The sequence below is a fragment of the Neofelis nebulosa genome, chromosome 2 (genome assembly GCF_028018385.1).
Source record: "Neofelis nebulosa isolate mNeoNeb1 chromosome 2, mNeoNeb1.pri, whole genome shotgun sequence".
NCBI lineage: Eukaryota > Metazoa > Chordata > Mammalia > Carnivora > Felidae > Neofelis > Neofelis nebulosa.
In genome coordinates this window covers 138323782-138340829 of record NC_080783.1, presented here as the reverse complement: position 1 = coordinate 138340829, position 17048 = coordinate 138323782, and the positions used below count along the sequence as shown (strand labels likewise).

Sequence of the window (17048 nt, the reverse complement as noted above, 5' to 3'; positions counted from 1 at the left end):
AACAATAAACATGTTTGGTTTTTGAAACTGATTACTGTGTTGTCTCTATTACTCACAGATCAGCTGGCTCTATTCGGTAACAGAGGTAGGAGCTAAACTCATCTTAGTTGTTGCCCACAATTTATGAAGAGATAATCCAGTTCATAGGAAATGAGGTACTTCAAGTATTCGGCGAATAGAAAGTATTTCTCTGTCAGCATGGATTCAGGTTCAAATATGTCTCATACTGATCTCTGGACTGTTGCTGTATGCCACGTTGATCCATGCAGGAATAATTGTAAAGAGTTTCCAGGATTTCTTTTACTATCAGAAAAAAACACCCTCGAATCACTTTGCCCAAGGTATATAGTGAAAAACATGAGTCCGAGCATTTTGAGCTTATAGCCATGGATAAGGTGTGTAATTTGTTTGGTGCTGAGTTCTGTGACACGAAAAGTAAATTACTCTTGGGAAGGATATGGCGGGGGAGATTCTATTATAAAAAAAAAGATTTTTTTTTAGCAGCAAGGGTTTTTAAGGTTTAAATTTTTATTTCAAATGTGCTAGCTTGAATTTACTGATCAGTCCATTGTCATCCCTTAAAAGCATGTGGTTTTTAAATTGATGAAACTGGTGAATACAGGTTATGCCTTTTTCTTCTGTCAATGTTATGAAAATATCCTGGTGGACTAGAAGAATTGCCAACAAATTAAAATAAATAGAATGTCGTAATTTTTATTCAAATTGAATAGCAAATGCGTATAAAACATCCCTAAGATTGTACATATCCTTTGACCCAAAGAAGTTAAGAATGTGGAAAATAATCATGTGTCTGAGCCAAGATTTTGCTGCATAACCTTGGTAGATTAAAATGGGTAAAGTTAGGTAAAACAACTTGACTGTCTGTCTGGTTATGGTCTGAGTATATATATTGAGACATATATAATCTAGCAAAGATTTAGGTAAGGTAGATACTTTACAGCAATGATAAACTGTTATATTCAGTAAAAATGTATCAAGCACCTACTATATGTCAGACACAACTCTGGGTACTGATGATAAAGCAATAAAGAAGACAAACAGGGTTGTGATCTTACTGAATTTCCATTATATATAGAAGGATTGACAATGATAGAAAGCATATTTAACATATATTTTAAGGGGAAAATGAAGTGTCTTAACTTGGTTCCCTGGAAGCAAATCCAACAGCAGATGATTTATGTGCTATTATTTTATTAGGGAGTGCAATCCCAGAAAGCAGAAATGAGGCACAGAGAGAGTGAGGCCAGGGAAGAAGGGAGAGTCAATAGTTAGAGAGGGCATTACTGATATGGTCCCCACTAAGTGAAACCAATGATTGGACCAGTGAGACTGAATCCTTCCCAAGAAGCCATATAAACTATATACCCAGACTCTGGAGGATGAGGGTTGGAAATAGAAAAGGGGCTGAATGTATCTACTGGCATCTCGGTTGATCCATTTTCCCCTGTAGGAAGTTAACTCCTCCATACTTCCTGGTTACTCATTAGTGAGGGTGGACACTAAGTGGGTTCATCCATAAGGATCCCCAAGGCATGTCAAGTGTGCCTATGTGAAGCAGGTCCGAGACCACCCAGGAGAGGCCTGAGCATCTAGGCATGTAGAACACTGGCTGAATACCTTACAGAGTAGTATGACTACTATGATCCTATCTTTGATATAGAAATTCTTGTAGTATTAACAATGATTATAGTTGGGTTTTGAGAATATGGTTTGTATTTATTTTATTTTATCTGTTTTTTCTATTTTTTCCTGTAGTATGATTGATTTTATAATAAGAAAAATTAAAAATTCATTTTCAAAGTGTGATTTTATTATTCTCCATATTTAGCAAATTCTCATTTTCTCCAGTAGTTGGTTATTTACTTAGATTTGGCTTAATTTACCCAAATTTATTTTGGTAAATAAGATAAAAAAGGATTATCAGCTCCAGCAAGCTGCCAAATTAATTAATAATTCCCTGTAATCTGTATGTGTAAAAAATGCTAATGATCCCACTGTCATAGGATATGATCCTGAACACTAGGAGCTTACAAGTGATAAGTAAGATAGGAAATACATGTCAACAAATATATAAAACATATAAAATATTTAGCATGTTAAATGGTAATGAAACATTTTCTATGGAGATAGATGAAGTACTGAGTGGAGAAGGGGAATGTGCGTGCAATTTTAGACCAGCTGACCAAAGAATGTCTTACTGTGAAGTCGACATTGGAGAAAGTGAGGAAAGTGAGAGAATGATCCTAGAGATAATTTAGGATTGGAAGAACTTTCCCAGGGAGGAAACAAGTGCAAAGCTTTGAGATGGGAGGGTGCCTGGCATGTTCAAGGAACAGCAAGGAGGCTGGACTGGGGAAGCTGAGTGAGAAGAAAAATAGAACTACAGTGTTTAATACAGTAAGTGCTCAATAAACTTTAGTTGAATTGCAATAAATCTAGTTTTGAAATTGTGTATATATAATATATAGTTCTAGGTCTTAGTATAATGTGTGTCAGAGAGTAAATTGACAGAATTAATGAATTCTCTTATTCTTGCATTTTCTAAGAATCTAATTTATATTTTGGAAATATTTCATAATTTCACAGTTTTATGTATTGATGCTTGCTGTACTTTGTTTGACTCCTTGTTAGATGATAAATTTTATGAGAGCAGGACTATGTGTGTTTTTATTCATTAGTGTAGTTCCAACCTGGCACACTTTTAAAAGAATAACTTGCTACCTTTTCAGTGGGAATTTCAGGGACAAGTAAGTTCAAGGTGTGCATAATGTAATTAGTTGGATTTAAATTCACTGTAAGGCCACCTGGTTGGCTCAGTCTGTTAAGTCACTGACTCTTGATTTTGGCTCAGGTCATGATCTCCCATTTTGTAAGATCAAGCCCCATGTCAGACTCTGTGCTGACAGCACGGAGCCTGCTTGGGATTCTCTTTCTGTCTCCCACTCTCTGCCCCTCCCCCACTTTTGAGTATGTGTGTGTGTGTGTGTGTGTGTGTGTGTGTACCTACGTGTGCACATTCTGCCTCTCTCTCTCAAATAATAAATAAATTAAATAAATAATAATATTTATTAAATTATTTAATAAATAATTAAATAAATTCACTTTAAAAAATTTTTAAAAAGAGCAATTGTTGGTCTTCTAAGCAGAAATATTCTGAGATAAATTGTGGGGAGGATAGGGAAAACCATGTAAAAACGGGCAAAATGGCAGCATGATGAAGGCTCTCCAGATCAGATACATTGATCTGGCAACAGTGACCAATTTAGAGGAAGGTGAACAATGCTCCTTCTTCATAGCTTCCTTCACTCTGGTGTATTTTATTCAGATATGTAGACTGAAAATAAACCCATTTTTATTGATTTTTTATTTTTTTAATATGAAATTTATTGTCAAATTGGTTTCCATACAACACCCAGTGCTCATCCCAAAAGGTGCCCTCCTCAATACCCATCACCCACCCTTCCCTCCCTCCCACCCCCCATCAACCCTCAGTTTGTTCTCAGTTTAAACCCATTTTTAAAGGAACACAGAGTGCCAGCACGATCTTATTCCATATTCATACTTGGTGCCTCAAGGCTTTCAAGTAGAATTGTCCTTCTACTCTGAATGTTTTCCTCATTACCCCTCCTTTTGCCAGCTAGCCTACTCAGTTTTCAGGTTTCAGGACAAATACCATTTCCTCTGAGAAACCTTACCTGTCTCCAAGACTAGTTCAGATCTGCCTTTTTATATGCTCTCTTGGCACCAGGTTTTCTCCAGGATACCTTTCAACTGTGCTGCAATTAAATAACCACTAGGAAATTAAAGGTTCAGCTTGGTCTTCCCCATAGAGATATGTAAGGTCTGAAGCACAGGGACCATCTCTGTCTTGGTCATCTCTTTGTCTCCAATGCTTGGCACATCTTGAAACATAGATGTTCTACAGTTAAGAGAGGTAAAAAATTAATTGTTCAGATAAGCATAATTTTAACAAAGGTCACAGAAAAGATCCAGTCTCAGTTACTTTTCTAAAGAGTCTTAATTTAAGAATATAAACTGAATCAGGTTATACAGAAATAAAGTGCCTATAAATGGGAAGAAAACAAGTTAAAGCTCTGACTGTTGGAGGTACTTCCAGTTACACTAAAAATATCATCTAGTATCTTATAAATACTCTGTCATGCAGATATGATCGAGTTAACTTACCTCACAGAAATAATGAAAATCTGTCATATATCAGCTTCTGCTTCTAGTAATACTCCGATGCCAACTATGTGTCTCTTTTTAAAGATTGTAATGCTTTATTTTTGATATTGGTTCAGCATGAAGTTATAGCAAACTACAGAATTCTGTTACAATTACCAAACACTGCATAATTTCTGTCTAATTATACAGAACTAATGTGCAACCTCTCTGTATTAATAATAAAGCAATTAACCTAAAATACCAAATTGGTGTGAGTTCCTTGACTATTTTCTTATTACCACAGTCTGTTCCTGGTTTTGAACAATTGTACATTGTACTTTATAAATGTTAACTGCAGATAAAGTTTATCTTTATATCTATTACAATAGCCTTCACACTCATCACCTCCAATGTTCTCACCTTTCCCATTCCCTAAATTTGTGTGTATGAAAAAGCTGACGTCTGCAACAGGAGTTCATTATAAATCAGATGAATTTATGGACAATTAGAAATGTTAAGAGATATAATATTATACTACCATAATCTTTTGCATTTATTTTTCTCCTTTTTTTTAAATACCAATAGATCTTGTAGGAGACACTTCCATTGTGTCTGACACTTCTGATGTTATGGTGTCAATGTAAGTATGTGTGAAAACCATTACCTTGTCAATTCTGTGATGTCAATGGCAACTTGATGTCAATGAAAATGTATAAGGTTCTTCCATTATCATCGTAACAGCTTCTGTAGTCTTTTAAATATATCAAAAGACACTAGTCTGTAAGAAAGACTACCGAAAATTGCTGCCTGAATTTCTTAAATTTAAAGCTGGGGTATTGCATTATGATTTCTCTTTGCAGCCAGCAGTAGAAAAAATATGTAGAATCACAAATAAATAAAATAATAAGTAGGTTATTTTGTGGCTAAGGTTGTAAAATGACTTACTGTTTTGAATTTTTAGAATTCAAATGGCTGGTGCACATAACAGGGAAAATTCTTATTTATAAGTGGAAATAATGAAGAGAACTTCAGCTGTAGACAATGCTATGTTGAAAATATATTATGAAATACACAAAAAAGTAGGAAGGTCACTGGAAGCAATTACCTTACCTAAAATTATGCCCATCAAAATCAGCAATGTCCCTGTTGTGGTATTGAACTGTTCATGTAGTGATTTCCTAGGCAGAGAGTAATCACGGCATATCACTAATCTTAGGTAAATAACACTTAGGTCCTTGTGTAATAAAATAAGTATGGATTGCTTTGTACTTTCACACCATTTATGTTTCTTTCCCATATGTATCGTGTTGTTTAGCAAGGCTCACTCACTTTTTAAATGACTCTTTAAGCATAAATTTTGCCGCACTTTGCTTTGGCAGATGTTGAGTACTTCTAAAAGTACTTGAATGGGTACTTTTGCCATACAAAATGCACATGCACATGCACACAAATAGTGGCATCATTTGCTTTAGGTTCTAATCATTGGAGATGATAGAATTTGGGAACTTATAAAATATTAGGAATTTGTTTAATTATTTTTAGCAGTTTGCCTATTAGATCTTTGGCATATAAAATTCTTAGAATGAGAATAAATTTATAAAATTTTAGGAATATGTATTGTGTATATATACCCTGTCCTTCAAAAACCTGACATTGTGAAGGGGGACAGAAATTAAGTATATAGGTTGATTACAATTCCAAGAGGTACTTTTTTTTTTTCTAGGTTTTTCATCCTGAAGTCTTGGAGACTTTGCAAAAGATAGCTATGTTAGTTGAGCTGTCTTAATGTAAGTGTAGGGTTTTCTAGGTAAAGAGTGTATGGAATGACATTATTAGAAGACGAAGTGAACTGATACATAACAAAAATTCTATCAAAATAGGTGTATAGGGGCGCCTGGGTGGCTCAGTCCATTAAGCATCCAGCTTTGCCTCAGGTCATGATCTCATGGTTCATGGGTTCGAGCCCTGTGTTGGGCTCTGTGCTGATACCTCAGAGCTTGGATCCTGCTTCACATTCTGTGCCTCACTCTCTCTTGGCCTCCCCCTCCCCTGGTCATGCTCTGTCTCGATCTCTCAAAAATAAATTTAAAAAAAAAGTTAAAAAAGTTGTTAGTGTAAATGATGTGTGTTTGTGTATGTATATATATAATCATATAGCCATGTTATAAGTTGATTCATAGCCATAAAAATACATTTTTAATTTAACTTTTGGAAATTTTATACCTTTATTTGATAATCAGCTGTTAGTTCTCATCTACATTAACTGTAGATTTTTGAAAATGGTGACAGGTACATAGGTAACCAATGTATAGAGCTTCATCCTTGTTAGGTTTTCTGGACCACCACACATGGGTACGGTGTGGAACATCCCTTATTCCTCTGGCCCAGGCAGCTTTGTTGCGCTTGGTGTCAATGCACATTTGGAGTTCCCATCTCCTTCATGGCAAATTTCCTCTGAGTGCCCATGGGGCATGCTTCTTGAAACCCACTCTGTGGATGCGATTGTGAATGTTGATGGTATTTTCTCTGGTCAGTACCTCATGGTTGGCAGAACAGCCCTTCTTCTCACTACCCTTCCTTGAAGAAGCCATTCTGCCAGGCCCTGATTGGAAAAGCACATCTCATTTTTAATTTGAGGTCAAAATCTGTTGTCTTTATTATCTGGGTCTAAATTTAGCATCCCCCCTGCAAATCTTTACTGATTATTTGGGGGGGGGCATTTCAGAATTTGTAAAAAGGACAGAAAATAATCAAAGCTTTTAGATTTCAAATGAATTAATTTGCTATTTGTGAGCAACTTGATGAAAATTTGAGAGGAAAATTAAAGTGATTGAATTAGATAAGACTTTTAAAGATTATCTATGGATTTCAATGAATGTGTTGAAATATATAATGTGTATATTCCATGATTTCCCATTTGCAGAATAATCAGGAGTTGGCTACATCTTAAAGCAGGTGTGTGTGTGTGTGTGTGTGTGTGTGTGTTGCAGACTATGGAAACTTTTCTGAAAATGCCATTTTCTATCTTATGGCATGTACCAAAAGAAGATACCATTAAAAAGGAAACCATCAGGCTTAATAGTGTCTTTCAAAGATGAAAGCCCTGTAGATTAATTCTGGTGGATATATAATGTACTTCTTTATCTTCACCCATATACAGGATTGGGGTTGAGAGTGAGAGTGAGAGAAAGAGAGAGGATGAGAATGTGTGTGTATCATCTATCTATCTATCTATCTATCTATCTATCTATCTATCTATCATCTATCATCTATCTAAAGACGAAGGAAACAATAAAAAAACAATTAATGGAAAAGAGAACAAGAAACTGTTGCTACCTGGAAGAAATAATAAATATTAGGCCGAAAAGCTCTGCTCTCAACCATGGGATTTGGCATCTCTCCAACTGGAGAAGACCCTTTTAGAAAACATATTCTCCTCATCACGGTGCTCTGTTTTCCCATTTGTGAGAGTGAAAGAGAAGGCATCACTAAGAAATATGTTCTCCAAACTTTTTAAAAACAATTTTCCAATTCTGAATCAGATACATCCTTACACAGCTTGAATCACATGCCAGCAGCATAGTTCATATCCCAAATCTAAGACATTGTAGGAAATTCAAACTGAATTTTCATTCTAAAGACAATAGTGACACTGAAAAGAAACCAGAGCTGCTTACCTCAAAATGTGAATCAAACTGTGCAAGTGGGTGGTGGTTAAAAATATTCACTAAGCCTGACTTGATTTTCTTTAGGATGGGTGATTGTAATTCTTCCCTAGCATGAACACTTTAAGTAAATTTGGGCACCTTTGTTTGCATTAACTCATTGTATGCTTTCCTGAACTTTCTGTTTTATTGTTGCCAAAAGGCAAAGATGCTGAAAGACAACACACTCCAAACTAAAAGTTGGCTTCCTCAGCTAGGGCAAGTGTTATCCCTGAGGTCAAGGACTGTCTGAATCAATAACACACCATTCTATATAGTTGAATTTAAATGGTGAGTCAGTTCACATAATCTAAATTCTTGTCAGCTGCAGAAGAACTCTTTAAAAATACCTTGCTGTCATCTATTTCTTAAAACTGATTAGCAGCAAATTACTAGAGACCATTCTATCAATGCATCAATATATCTTGATGCACTAGCGATTTGGGCAAGGTGGTGTTTTTCTTCATATTTAGCTGCTTATCAAGTACTTTTTGATAAATACATATTTATTTTCAAGCACCATTTAGAAAATATTAACTAGAGTTGCTGCATCCACAGAAATTTTAAGCCACTTATTTTGTTTCCAATTAACAAATGTATTTCAAAGGCAGTGAAAGCTGATTAAAAAACCTGCCACACATCCACTTTATAATACAAAATAATTTATCTCAAATGAAATTCAAAATTTAAAAATAGACTCCCTTTGCCAAGCATATAACAGTTAATAATGCCTTGATTTTTCTTTTTTTTTAAAAAGCATTTGCTTAAACTTTGACATATTTAGCACACTAAATTCCAACTTAAAAATAATTTTGTATAATAGTAAGTAATTCCATTGAGCTGAGTATATCTGGTCATTATTTCCCACCATTTATGAAGAACTTATAGTATCTCAGGGACTATTTTGTGTTATTTTATTCAGTTATTGTTTTATTTTTATTCACAAAAATCCTGTGAAGTGGGTATTATCTCCACTCTGTGGATGAGAAGACTGTTGTGAGGTTGAATAACTTGTCTTAAAATCTGCCTGGCTATTAAACTTTTAATTGGAATTCACACCCAGTTCTGTATAATTACACAGCCAGTTTATGTTTAACCATGCCATTCTTTCTTAGAAAAATTATAGAATCAAATACTTCTTGCGGTATTTTATAAGTGTGATTCATCCCATGTCAAATTATGTTTTTTTAAATTTTTAATGTAAACAGAGTAGTAAAAATGTGGAAATCTAGGAGAAGTGGGAAAGAGAATTAGAGAAGCAGGTCAGTTGATGGTGTAAGTAGGGTTGTATAGATGGTATTCCTGGTCCTTCTTTCTCAAATTATGGTCTAGGACTTCTTAGAAATGCAGAATCCCATCACTCTGTCAGGCCCACCTAATGAGAATGTGTGCTTTAAACAGATCACCAGGTGATTCATCACATTACATTTTCAGCAGCACTGGTCTGGGTCACTGATTTGACAGAGTAGAAACTGAGTTGGTATTTTCACTCACTTTGGAGAGCTTGAGTTGACCTGCAGTACTGTCTGTAAACCTGGGTTCAGTACTCTAATGAAGAGGGAGAATGCTCAGGAGGGGTTACCATGGGATTTAGATTGGCTAAGCCACCAGCAGTCTTTCTAGCCAGGCTCAGGGGAAATCATATCAAAATAGTAGAGACTTGGCAAGCTGCCAGCCTTATCACACTAGCTTCTTTTTCTTTTTTTCTGTCCAGACCCATGTCTTATGTCCATATATGTTTTCACTTCAGCTCCTGTCTGAGCATGAAGAGAACACAGTTGGATGATGTCAAAAGAGTAAATGTGAAAAGATAAATAACTGGTGAGGGAAATTTGCCCCCCTTGGTGAAGCAGTGAACAAGTGTTTCAGAGAGGAAGAAAGGGAATGAAAGTGCATGGGTGGGGACCCCTGGAAGGCTCAGTCAGTTAAGCGTCCGATTTAAGCTCAGGTCCTGATCTCATGGCTCGTGGGTTTGAGCCCCATGTCAGGCTCTGTGCTGTTACCTCAGAGCCTGGATCCTGCTCAGGACTCTGGGTCTCCCTCTCCCTCTGCCCCTTCCCTGCTCACACTCTCTGTGTCTGTCTCTCTCTCAAAAATAAATAAACATTGGGGCGCCTGGGTGGCGCAGTCGGTTAAGCGTCCGACTTCAGCCAGGTCACGATCTCGCGGTCTGTGAGTTCGAGCCCCGCGTCAGGCTCTGGGCTGATGGCTTGGAGCCTGGAGCCTGTTTCCGATTCTGTGTCTCCCTCTCTCTCTGCCCCTCCCCTGTTCATGCTCTGTCTCTCTCTGTCCCAAAAATAAATAAAAAACGTTGAAAAAATAAATAAATAAACATTAAAAAATTTAAAAAAAAAAGAAAATGCATAGGTGAAAATGTAAAGGATTTACTCAAGACCTCTCAGAATTAATATCTGTTTGGAATCTAAATTTAATACCTAGTTTGTCACTCAAGCCATGGGGTTATTTTTTATCTGAGCGTATAATTTTCATATCATCAAGAGAAAGGGAATCTTGGCTAGATGTAAACCTTTACTAGCAAAAGATTTTTAAAGTATTAATAACTTTTATTGAATTAAAAGGGTGTAACATTAAATTATAACCTTAACTGTCATAATAATATGGCATAATAGCATAATTATGATTAAATTATTATCACTATTACATCTGTCACAGATGAATCTCCTAGATAGATGAAAAAAATCTCACTTGTTCATTATTTTATCTTCCCAGCAAGTGTCCTACTGTCATGTCACAAATTCACATAATGTCCTTGAGAGCTGGATTTTCTGTTAGAAATTCAGAGTTAACACTGAAGTATGTGAAAATCACAGATGGCAGAGTGAAATTCCTACTGAATATACATTTGATGAGATTATGTGTCTCATTTATTCCAGCCACAAAAGAAATATTTTGTCCTTATGAACTGTGCTGCAGTTAAACTTGTTTTGGTGATAGTATGTGAATAAGGATGAACTGGGTTGAAAACTTTAAAGCTTAGGGAAGTCTTGTCTTTTTTACTCTGGAAACATAGATATTCTACTGCCCCTTGAAGCACACTGCTCTTGATGAGGTGCTGTCTCATTTCCTTTTTACTTTTAAGTTTAGAGAATACATGTTGTGATCAAATATATACCAAGGTTATCATTAATGATTTAAAGAAAAAAAAAAAAGAAAGCTTACCTTTATATAGCATATACACAGAAAAACTTACTTCTATGTGTATTACTCTCTTTATAATCTTTATAGTAGATTTTTGAACTGTGTATTATTATGATTTGCAAATGAGGAAGTCAGAGTGGTTAAATGATTTGCTCAAGGTCACATAGCTAGTAAGTGGCAGACCTATGTAAGACTTACCTAGATGTTGGATGTTTAGACTATTTTTAATTTGTTCATTCATTCATAAAATATTTATGGAACACCTATTATATTCTAAGTATTGTACTGCATACTGGTGTACAATAACAAGGAAAGAGAAAACCTGTCATTTCTTGAAGTTTGCAGTCTAATGGCAGAGGAGAAAGGCATGTAGGGACAGACAATTAAGTATGGAAAACTGAGTAAGTTCTCTAAAGGAGAGATTAGGCAGAGGATCTCAATGTACTGAGAGTCATCAATATCTATCCCCAAACCAAGTCCTTGAGCTGGGGATTGAAAGAAGAAAAAGGAGATACTTTCATGAAGCAGGTGTGTGTGTAAAAGGGATGTGGTAACTGGGATAGGGTAATATTTTGAAACAACAGGAGCAGCATATATTCAAAGCCCCAGTGTAGCTGGGAGTTTGGTATTTTCCAATTACTACATGGTCAGTGTGGCTGAAGCATAGATGGCAAGGGAAAGAGTGGAGTGGTAAGTGATGAGAGGCAAGAACTTGACTATGCATGACCTTCCAACACCCTGTGAAAGATTTGAGTCTAAGGCAATGGGAACCCCCTGGAGAACTCTGTATGTTTTAGGAGTTGGGTAAAAATGGCAAGATGTACATTTTGAAAACTCACAAGAGCTGACATGAGTGGATTAAAAGGGAAATAAGCAGTGGTGAAAATCAAGAAGAGTGAAATTTGAGGCAGCTGGATTATGACTACTAGATACCCCAACTCTTTTTTTTTTATTTTTTAATTTATTGCTATATTTATAAATAATATACATATCTCATTATTTCCTGATTTATCAATTTCAGGCATTGACTTCCTGCTAAGATTGGTGAGCCTTTTATACTTCCCATTTTATTTCCCAGTATTTGCACATTTATATTTTTACTTATTATTGTTACTATTATTTTAGTTTTGAATATAGTTGACACACAGTGTTATATTATTTTCAGGTGTACAGCATAGTGATTTGATAAGTTAATACATTGTGATATAGTCACCACAAGTGTAGCTACCATCTGTTACCATATAACATTATTATAGTATAATCGACTCTATTCGTTATGCTGTGCCTTTTATTCCCATGGTGTATTCCTTCCATAACTGGAAGCCTGAATCTCTCACTCTTCTTAACCCATTTTTCCCATTCTTCCACTCCCCTCCCTTCAGACAGCCATCAGTTTGTTCTGTATATTTATAGGTCTGATTTTGTTTTGTCTGTTTATTCATTTGGGTTATTTTGTTTTTGTTTTTGATTAAATTCCACTTATGAATGAAATCATATGGTACTGTCTCAATCTGACTTATTTCACTTAGCACAATACCCTCTGGGTTCATCCATGTTGTCTGAAATGTCATGATATCATCTTTTTATGGCTATATATACATATATATACATATATATGAATTATTGCATCATATAGTATTTCTATTTTAAATTTTTTGAGGAGTCTGCGTATTGTTTTTCATGGTGGTTGCACCAGTTTACATTCCCAACAACAGTGTATGAGGGTTCCTTTTTCTCCACATCCTTACCAACACTTGTTATTTCTTCTGTTTTTGATTTTAGCCATTCTGACAGGTATAAGGTGATATTTCATTGGGGTTTTGATTTACATGTCCCTGATGATTAGCGATGCTGAGCAACTTTTCACATGTCTGTTAGCCATCTTTATGTCTTTTTTGGGAAGATGTCTATTTAAGTCCTCTGCCCATTTATTAACCAGATTGGTGTGTGTGTGTGTGTGTGCGTGTGTGTGTGTGTGTGTTGATTATGTACATTCTTTATATGTTTTGGATTTAACCTCTTATTAGATACATCATTTGAAAATATTTTCTTTCATTTAGTAGATTTCCTTTTTGTTTGTTTAATGGTTTCCATCGTGGTATGAAAACTTTTTATTTGATGTAGTCCCAATAGTTTATTTTTGCTTTTGTTTCCCTGACTATAGGAGATTTATCTAGGAAAATGTTGCTATGGCTGATATCAGGGAAATTACTGTGCTCTCTCCTAGGATTTTTATGGTTTCAAGTGTCACATTTAGGTCTTTAGTGCATTTTGAATTTATTTTGTGTACAGCATTAGAAAGTGGCCCAGTTTTATTCCTTTGCATGAAGCTGTCCAGTTTTCCCAACACCATTTATTAAAGAGAATGTATTTTCCTCATTGTGTATTCTTGCCTCCCCTTTGTCAGAGATTAATTGACCATATACTTGTGGGGTTTTTCTTTGGGTTCTCTATTGTGTTCCACTGATCTATGTGGCTGTTTTGTGCCAGTACCATACTGTTTTGATTACCTCAGCTTTGCAATATATCTTGAAATCTGGAATTGTGATACCTCAACTTTTGTTTTTTTGTTTTTCCTTCAATATTCCTTTGTTTCTTTGGGGTCTTTTGTGGTGCCATACAAATTTTAGTATTATCTGTTCTAGTTTTATGAAAAAATTCTGTTGATATTTTGGTAGGGATTACGCTGAATCTGTAGACTGCTTTGGGTAATAGGGATATTTTAACAATATTAATTCTTTCAGCTCATGAGCATGAAATTTCATTGTTTGTATCATCTTCAATACTTTCATCAACATTTTAAAGTTTTCACCTCTTTGGTTAAGTTTATTTCTAGGCATTTTATTCTTTTTAGTGCAATTATTTTCTGAATTTCTTTCTGTTACTTCATTATTAGTGTGTAGAAACACTACTAATTTCTGGGTAGTAATTTTGTGTCATACAACTTTACTGAATTTATTACTTCCAGTAGTTTCTTGGTGGAGTCTAGGATTTTCTATGTTTTCTATGTATAGTATCATGCCATCTGCAAATACTGATAGTTTAAATTCTACTTTACCAGTATGGGTGCCTCTTCCTTTTCTTGTGTGATTGCTGTGGTTAGGATTTCCATTAATATGCTGAGTAAAGTGATGAGAGTGGACATCATTGTCTTGTTCCTGATCATAGGGGAAAGCTCTCAGTTTTTGCACCAATGAGTATGATCTTAGTTGTCGATTTTTCATATATGGACTTTATTATGTTGAGGTATGTTCCCTCTAAACATACTTTTTTGAGTTTCATCATGAATAGATGTTGACTTTTGTCAAATGCTTTTTCTGCATCTACTGAGATGATTTTATGATTTTTATCCTTTTTGTTAATGTGGTGTATCATGTTGATTGATTTGTGAATTGGACTATCCTTGCATCCCTGGAATAATTCTCACTTGATCATTGTAAATGACATTTTAATGTATGGTTGTATGCAGTTTGGTGACATTTTGTTGAAGATTTTTGCATCTATGTTCTTCAGGGACATTGGCTTGTAGTTTTTTCTTTTTTGTGGTGTGTTTGGTTTTGGTATGAGGATAATGCTGGCCTCGTAGAAAATGTTTGGAAGCTTTTCTTCCTTTTCTATTTTTTGGAGTAGTTTGAGAAGGATAGGTACTAACTCTTCTTTAAATGTTCAGTAAAATTCACTTGTAAATACATCAGATCTTAGACTTTTATTTTTTGGTAGTTTTCTGATTACTGATTCATTGTTGTTACCAGTAATTGGTCTGTTCAGATTTTTTATTTATTTTTGCTGATTCAGTTTTGGAAGATTGTATGTTTCTAGAAATTTATCCATTTTTTTTAGGTTATCTGATTTGTTGGCATATAATGTTCTGTCATATTCTCTTATAATCCTTTGTATTTCTGTGGTGTCACTTGTTACTTCTCTCTCATTTCTGATTTCATTACTTGGGTCCTTTCTCTATTTTTCTTGATGAGTCTGGCTGAGGGTTTATCAATTCTGTTTATCTTTTCAAAGAACCAGCTCTTGGTTTCATTGAGTTTTTTCTGTTGCCTTTTTTTATTCTCCATGTCATTTATTTCTGTTCTTTAAAAAAAAAACTTTTTTAAGTTTATCTATTTTTGACAGAGACAGAGTGCAAGCATGAGCTGGGGAGGAGCAGAGAGAGAGGGAGACACAGAATCCGAAGCAGGCTCCAGGCTCCAAGCTGTCAGCACAGAGCCTGATGTGGGGCTTGAACTCGAACTGTGAGATCATGACCTGGGCCATAGTCAGAGGCTCAACTGACTGAGCCACCCAGGCGCCCCCATTTATTTCTGTTCTAATCTTTGTTATTACCTTCCTTATACTCACTTTGGGCTGTGTTCTTTTTCCTTTAAGTATTGAATTTTATTTTTATTTGAGCTTTTTCTTATTTCTTGAGATAGGCCTATAACACTGTATATTTCCCTGTTTTGCTTTATTGACCTATTCGTTGTTTAGTATTATATTGTTTAGCCTCCATCTGTTTGTGTTTTTTCCAGTTTTTTCCTGTGATTTATTTCTAGTTTTATACTATTGTGATCAGAAAAGATGCATGGTATGATTTTCAGTATTATTAAATTTATTGAGGTATGTTTTGTGGCCTGACATGTGATCTATCCCAGAGAATGTTCCCTGTGCACTTGAAAAGAATGTGTATTCAGTTGTTTGTGGATGGATCTTAAGTCCATCTGATCTAGTGTGTCATTCACAGATACTGTTTCCTTGTTGATTTTGTGCCTGGATTATCTATCCATTCATGAAAGTGGAGTGTTAAGGTCTTGTACTATTATTATATTACCATCAATTTCTCATTTTATGTCCATTAATTTTTGCTTTATATATTTATGTGCTCCAGTGTTGGGTGCATAGATATTTATATACCTTTGTGGGATTAATCCCATTATCATTATGTGATGCCCATCTTTGTGTCTTGTTACACTGTTTGTTTTAAAGTCTATTTTGTCTTATATAAATAGTGCTATGCCTGCTATTTTTCTCTTCCATCTATATAGTAAATGCTTTTTGTTTTATCCCTTCACTTTCAGTTGGTATGTGTCTTTTCATTTTTATTAAGTAATCTCTGTGCCAACGTGGAGCTTGAACTCATGACCCCAAGATCAAGACATGCATGTTCCAGAGACTGAGCCAGCCAGTCACCTCATCAATTTGTATGTGTCTTTAGGTCTGAGGTGAGTCTCTTGTAGGCAGCATATAGATGGGCTTTGTTTGTTTCTATCCATTCCACCACCCTAGGTGTATTGATTGGAGCATTTAGGCCATTTACATTTAAAGTAATTATTGATAGGTATGTGCTTATTGCCATTTTGTTATTTGCTTGCTGGGTGTTTTTTTAGTTCTTGTGTACTAACTTTTTTTTTTCCCCTTGCTGTCTTTTGTGTGTGTGTGTGTGTGTGACTGATGAGTTTTAGTGTTATGTTTGACTTTTTTACTCTTTATTTTTTTGTGTGTATCTAGTATAGGTTTTTGGTTTGTACTTACTATGAGGTTTATATAAAATGTCCTAAATAAATAGCAGTTTATATTAATCTGATGCTCATTTAAGTTCAAATACATTCCCAAAAAAAAAGAAGACGGGAAAAGAAAAGAAAAAAACACTTTGCTTTTCTTTTTCATTTTTTTACTTTTTATTCCCTCTTCCACATCTTATATGTATGCTGACATATTTGACATCTTTTTATTCATAATTTTCTTACATTAAATGTGCCCATTTCTTTTCCACTTAAAGAAGTCCCTGCAACATTTCTTGTAAGGCTGGTCTATTGGTGATAAATTCCTTCATCTTTTGTTTGAGAAACTCTTTATCTCTCCTTCAAGTCTGAATAATAATATTGCCAGGTACTCTTGCTTATAGTTTTTCTTTTTTTTTCTTTCAGCACTTTGAATATATCATACCACTCCCTTCTGGCCTTCAAAGTTTCTGCTGAACAATCAGCTGATAGTCTTATAGGTTTTTCCTTG

At 35.1% G+C, this 17048-nt stretch overlaps 1 pseudogene; it reads left to right on the top strand.

The window, feature by feature from the left end:
- Positions 1–6533: 6533 nt before the first annotated feature.
- Positions 6534–17048, top strand: part of LOC131493959 (large ribosomal subunit protein eL15-like) — a 36290-nt pseudogene continuing 25775 nt past the window's right edge.